The sequence below is a fragment of the Megascapheus bottae genome, chromosome 23 (genome assembly GCF_031878675.1).
Source record: "Megascapheus bottae isolate mThoBot1 chromosome 23, mThoBot2.hap1, whole genome shotgun sequence".
Lineage (NCBI taxonomy): Eukaryota > Metazoa > Chordata > Mammalia > Rodentia > Geomyidae > Megascapheus > Megascapheus bottae.
The window spans coordinates 8314153-8320645 of record NC_143531.1 but is presented as its reverse complement, the minus strand read 5'-3'; positions in this window follow the sequence as shown (position 1 = coordinate 8320645).

Genomic DNA, 6493 nt, shown 5'->3' with positions numbered 1-6493 from the left:
ACTTGGGCTGTGTCCTACGCTCTTTCACTCAAGGTTAGTACTCTAACCACTTGAAAAATGGAGACATAGCTCCATTTTCAGCTTTCTGATAGCTAAATGGAATTAAGAATATCAAGGACTTTCTTGTCCAGGCTGGCTTCGAACTGTGAACTTCAGATCTCAGCCTCTGGAGTAACTAGAATGAGCCACCAGCACCATTTTTTTTTTTTGCTACCTTTTGTAACATTAACTTGGTAGCCTAAATTGATTATCATGAAAGTATTTATACCATAAATATTGACCAACCCTGCAAATTAAGGATCTTTTTCCTTGTGGGCAACTAAATAGCCACTCTAGAAGCCACATTATTATTTCTCCTATAGTATATGAAAAGGGAAAAAGTTGACACATTTTATAAAAGAGAAAAAATGGGGGAGGGAGGGAGGAAAAATAGCAAGGAAGGAAGGGAGCAAGCAAGCAAGCACATAGGCAGATGTGGTAATGGAACATGCCTGTTATCGCATTTACTGGAAAGACAGGATCTAGAATCAACACCAGCCCAATAGGTATGAGAACCTATTGCTTGAAAAACAAAAGCTAAAGGATATAGGTATGACTCAAGTGGAATGCTTGCCTTGCAGGTGTGAGAGATATCCTGAGTTCAGTGCCTAGCACTGCCCAATTTAGGGGTGGGAGGAAAGGACGGGGGGGGGGGGGGGGGGAGGGAGAAAAGAAAGTGTATAAGGCAAATCTCTATTTTCCCATCCAAAACTGTATTTGGATCTTCCATGTGGTTTCTTGAAACAGGTCTACATGATCAGATGCTTTGATGAAAGAAACTGTTTTGAATGCCATTGAACTGCAGAGCCATTAAAACTATCTAGGCAATCAGAAAAGAAGAACTGTTACATATTGTCTGGGTATCAATTATGGCATAAGTAAAAATCCAGTTATAAAACAGCTAAAAATAAATGAAGCTAGAACTTGAGCTATTCATGGATTCATGGTTTATAGATTGTATTTTTAAAATATTTGTTTTAGGGTATTTCCATTACCAGTTTATGGCTTTACAGGGGGAAGAAAAACACCAAGTAATATTTTCATTTTTATGGCCTACAAGGATATACAAATTAAGCCTTCAGTTAAGTTGGTAGACTGGGTTCTTTTGAGTTTTGGGGTTGTTCCTTTTTTTTTTTTTTTCTTTTGGTTGTGGAGCTTGAACTCTGAGCCTGGGCATTGTCCCTGAACTCTTCAGCTCTAGTCTAGTGCTCTACCACTTGAGCTACAGGGTCACTTCTAATTTTCTGGTGGTTAATTGGAGATAAAGAGTCTCACAGACTTTCATGCCTAGGCTGGATTTGAACTGCAATCCTCAGATCTCAGCCTCCTGAGTAAATCTTTACTTTCTGCATTTTCCTTCTCAGCAAATGTCTCAGTCCTCCCCCCACAATTGTTCAAGTAATAATTCTAGTTGAGCTCTTTAGCATCTTCTACCTAGCCCACACATAACCAGAACCAAATCCTGTCCATGCGTACAATTTTCTTTTATTCTATTCTCTTCATTCCCAGCACCACAACCCTAGGGAACACCACTTACATCTCACCTGGAATGCTCTCTGAGAATCCTAATTTCATCTTCTTTTCTTCATTTTCCACTGTGAAGTGACAATACTATTCTAAAATGACTCTGGTCTCCATGACATAAAAATCATTTTACAGACTTACTGCTGCTATCAGTATAAAGCCCTTATTCCTTAGTAGTTTTACCAGGCGCTTTATGAACTTGCATACCTCAATCTTTCTATACTGCTACTTTCCCAAACTAAATTGAGGTTTTTTTCCAGTTCTTAAAAAGACACATACTTTCCTTTTTCCAGAACTTTTTACATGCTTTTATTATCTTCTCCCAGTTATAGCTATATACAGCCTTAAGTCCTCAACATAGACATTAGGTACTTGCTTAAAGACTTGGTTCTTATAGAAAACCTGTACTTTCCTTCTCATGCCACACTGTAAAGCAGTATATTTGTCGACCTCTTCTATTAGACCACTAGGCAGAGACTGTTTGGTATACTCATGGATACACTGACAGTGCACAACATCAAGTACAGAATAGGTGGTCAAAATATTTGTCAAATGAAGTAATCAACTGCATTGATTTATTTTCTCCCTAAGTCCATTAACAAAGATCTAGCTCAGTGGTAGAGTGTCAACCTAGTATACTAAAGACCCTGGGTTCCCAAGACTGAAAAAGAGTGCTAAAAAGTCTAGGGTTGGCATGGCTTACGAGTTCTTTTACTTAAAAAAATATATAGCTACTGTGCATAAAGAGAGCAATTTGAGCTGGGCCCCAGTGATAAAACTAATCTTAGGTACTCAAGAGGCTGAGATTTGAGGATTGTGGTTCGAAGCCAGCCTGGGCAGAAAAGTCTATGAGACTCTTTTTTTTTGCCAGTCCTGGCCTTGAGCTCAGGGCCTGAGCACTGTCCTTGGACTTTCTCAAGGCTAGAGCTCTACCACTTGAGCCTCAGCACCACTTCCGGCTTTTTTCTATGTATGTGGTACCGAGGAATCGAACCTGGGTCTTCATGCATGCTAGGCAAGCATTTTAACCACTCGGCCAAACTCCCGGCCCCAGTCTATGAGACTCTTACCTCCAATAAACTGCTCAGAAAAAACAAAAAGACAAAAAAACGGAAGTGGCACTGTGCAGCTCAAGTGGTAGAGTGCTAGCCATGAGCCCAGGCCCCGAGTTCAAGCCCCAGTACTGGCATAAAAAAATTGATTTGTACATTTTGTTTATAGATTTGGTCACTTTTTAAAAAGGATTTATTAACATTGATTTTTACATCATATTTCAAATGACATGTTTAATAAACAAATATTCAAGAGGGAATCTCTATGTACAATCACTGGAGATTTGGTCACTTTTGGTGGAACAGTATTTCTGCTTGAAATTATAGAATTGCTGCTACAGACTTGCAGTAGTCTTGATTCATGCTTGATTCATGTATTCATTCACTATTTCTCCAGATGAGATATTTTATATGGGGGCACTGATGCTATTAATATTTCACATTTTCCAGTGTTATTCAATGGATCAATTTCTACTAAATTTTAATTTTTTAACTCTAAAACCATAAAGAATTCTCAAGTCTCTTAAGTTTGGTGTTTTAGGCTTCAGATACAACCCAGATCTTGTCTGTTTTAACTAGCAAATATATAAAATACTTTGTTATTCTTCGTAATAAATCATACTTTTTTCAACTCTGCATCCTGAGTGTCTTTTGAATCCTTTTGGTATATTGTACTAATCAAATAATTGCTACCAAACAAATTAGTGATTGCCAAAGCAACAACATACCTGGAGTTCAATAAAGCTTATCTGGTTATCCCCAGTGCAGGAGCAAAAGCTACTGACTGATTATATGGCCTTTGGGGCAGTGTACATGGAGGAAAATTAAGGTCAACCTATGCCTCTGCCCTTCTTCTTTCTGGTGGTTTGACTGTTCTATGAGACTCAATGATTTAATACATAGATACCCACATCCATATGCATTATTGAAGACTGCTTGGATCCAGAACAGTTATCCATATGCCTACTACATTTGAGTTGTCTTTTCAGCAATTAAAGTGTTTATCATTAAACCCTTCATCAACTTGATTAGATAGAAATTGCTTTTCAAGTTTCTCCAAGCACCACAGAGTACAGTGATTTCTATCATTAGACTTGGACATTTTGTTACTGTTACTGTTTCACCCCTATGTTATAAGAGACTAGATGTCTGTGCATTATTAATGTGAGAGGTGTGTGTGTGTGTGTGTGTGTGTGTGTGTGTGTGGTATGAGGTTTGAACTTGGACTTGCTAGGCAAGTGCTCTACAACTTGAGCCATGCTACCAGCCCAAGGTTCTGGTTATTTTTTAAATAGGTTCTCACTTTCTGCCTGGGTGTGATTTGCTTGCTATATTTCCAATTAGCAAGTGTCTATCTCTTTATTAAGAAGATTCTCAAGAACTTTTTCTGCCCGAGTTGGTTTCAAACCAGAAACTTTCCACATTTTCTGCCAGGCTTACTTCACTCAGATTCAACAATCACAGCCTTCCAAATAGGTAGATTACAGGCCTGACCCAAGGGCATGGGCTTCAATGTGAGGGTTTTATTTTTTCCTTTCATGAAAAAAAGATTTATTAGCCTAAAGAAAACTATATAAAATATACTTTTTAAGGCTACAGTAGGTTGGTGACAAAACTCATTGAATTATTACTGAAATGGATAAATACTCGGTCCATACTTGGGAATACTGGCATGAAAGCCCTTCACAATATCATGATGATTTCTGTTTCTGTTAGTATGCTTTCCTGGTTTTAGATATGCAATGTACCTAAAAATAGTCATGATTTTATTATCTAACAGCTTCTATTTTCAAAGGGATATAGGCATATGTGTAAATCCAACACACAAAGCTAAGAAGGAACAATTACAAAGGAGAGAATGCCAATTTGAAAAGGAACTTAAATAAACTGGTCTTGCATGAAACTGCAAGGATAATTTTTCATATTCAGTGACACATTTGCTGAATTGTAAAACCAGTAGCTCTCAAAGGTTCTTGGATTTACTGTAAATGCAAACTTACATTAATAACCTAAATGCAGATGCTTCTCCACAATCTGGTCATGTTCTAATAAACCCAATGTAAATTTAAAGTTCATTTTTAATTGCATTTAATATTATCCCACATCACAGCTTAGCAGTCCAGCCCACTATAGACTGTCGATTGACCTTCATGATATCACATGACTGGTGGAGAGCAATGAATGACTCAATACACTGCCCAGTATCTCAAGAGAGTAGCAGACTGCATGCATATCACTTTCGTGCCATTGTAAAACTGAAAATTTCTAAATCCAATCATGTACAGGAGGCACAGCCTGTGTATATAAAGGAAAGTAGGACTACTGTGGTTAATTTTGCTTTAGGCCAAGTTCCCAAAGAAGCAGACTGGAAACAAATTAGCATCAGAAAATATCGAACAGTCCTATGGGGTTGGCACCAGAGAGCTAGAGAAGCTAGATTGATTAAGCATGAAGTCACCACAGGTCTGCACGGTCTTGTGGAGTGCACCAAAACTAATGTGCTTCTTCAATGTTGTCTCATGCTGGCAGAAGGCAGCCCTCTGCAGCCAAAGGCTATTTTCATAGAGGACTGACAACTGGAGGCTGCCAGAGTCAAGCCTTCAGTTCTGAAGGGATGATCAAAGCCAAACAACACTGCATCTACTCCATTCCTTTCTTACCTCACCTTTTGTGGTACTTGTGCCACCTTCAAAAATGTTAACACTTCAGTTTGAAATAGGATAGGGAAGGGGAAAAAACAAGATGAAGGGCGGGGGTGAGGGGAGGGAAATGGGGATCAAGACATGAGAAAGGGTATCAATGTATGTGAATTAAAGCACCTATCTGGCAAATATAATGTAACCCTTCTATTAATTACAATAAAAATATATGAAAAAAAGAAAAAAATGTTAACATTTCAGAGTACTGTATGAAAATAACTACACAAAAACTCATTGTTCAAGATGGCTTTTAAAGCCGGGCCACTGGGGTATGGTGGCTCATGTCTATAATTTTAGTTACTCAGGAAGTTAAGATCTGAGGATTGTGGTTCAAAGCCAGCATGGGCAGAAAAGTCCATGAGACTACTCAGGAAAAAAAAGGAAGTGGCACTGTGCAGCTCAAGTGGTAGATTGCTAGCCGTGAGCCCAATCCCTGAGTTCAAGCCCCAGTACTGACAAAAAAAAAAAATTTGATTTGTACATTTATTCATTCACTATTTCTCCAGATGAGATATTTTATATGGGGGCACTAATGCTATTAATATTTCACATTTTCCAGTGTTATTCAATAGATCAATTTCTACTAAATTTTAATTTTTTCAACTCTGAAGCCATGAAGAATTCTCAAGTTTCTTTAGTGTTTTAGGCTTCAGATACAGCCCAGATCTTATCTATTTTAACTAGCAAGTATATAAAATACTTTGTTATTCTTCGTAATAAATCATACTTTTTTCAACTCTGCATCCTGAATGTCTTTTGATTGCCTTTGGCATGTCCTACTAATCAAATAAAGAAAAAGGACAGGCCCTGACTTAAAGCCTTCAGGCTGTTGTGTTTATTGTGTCACCTACCTTTCTAACACAAGTCAAATGTTTAATTATAAGGCTGTAGGTGACTAAACAGTATGTCTAAGGGTCCAAGAAAAGACCGGACAACATTAGGTAAACAAAGAGTTGACCGAAAGAGCTTTTACTTAAAATAGTGGGAAATCTATGAGATTTGATACATAACTACTTAAACCAAAATAGGAGCTATTAAGTTCTCCAGAAGGCATCAGGACCAAGGGTCATGAGAGCATGTCATGTGGGCTAGATGAATTCAAACCTAGACGTACTTAGGGTTTCAGCACTCTGTTTTGAGCTTTCTGACACTTTTCTGAAGTTTCCAATGTTGTTTAAA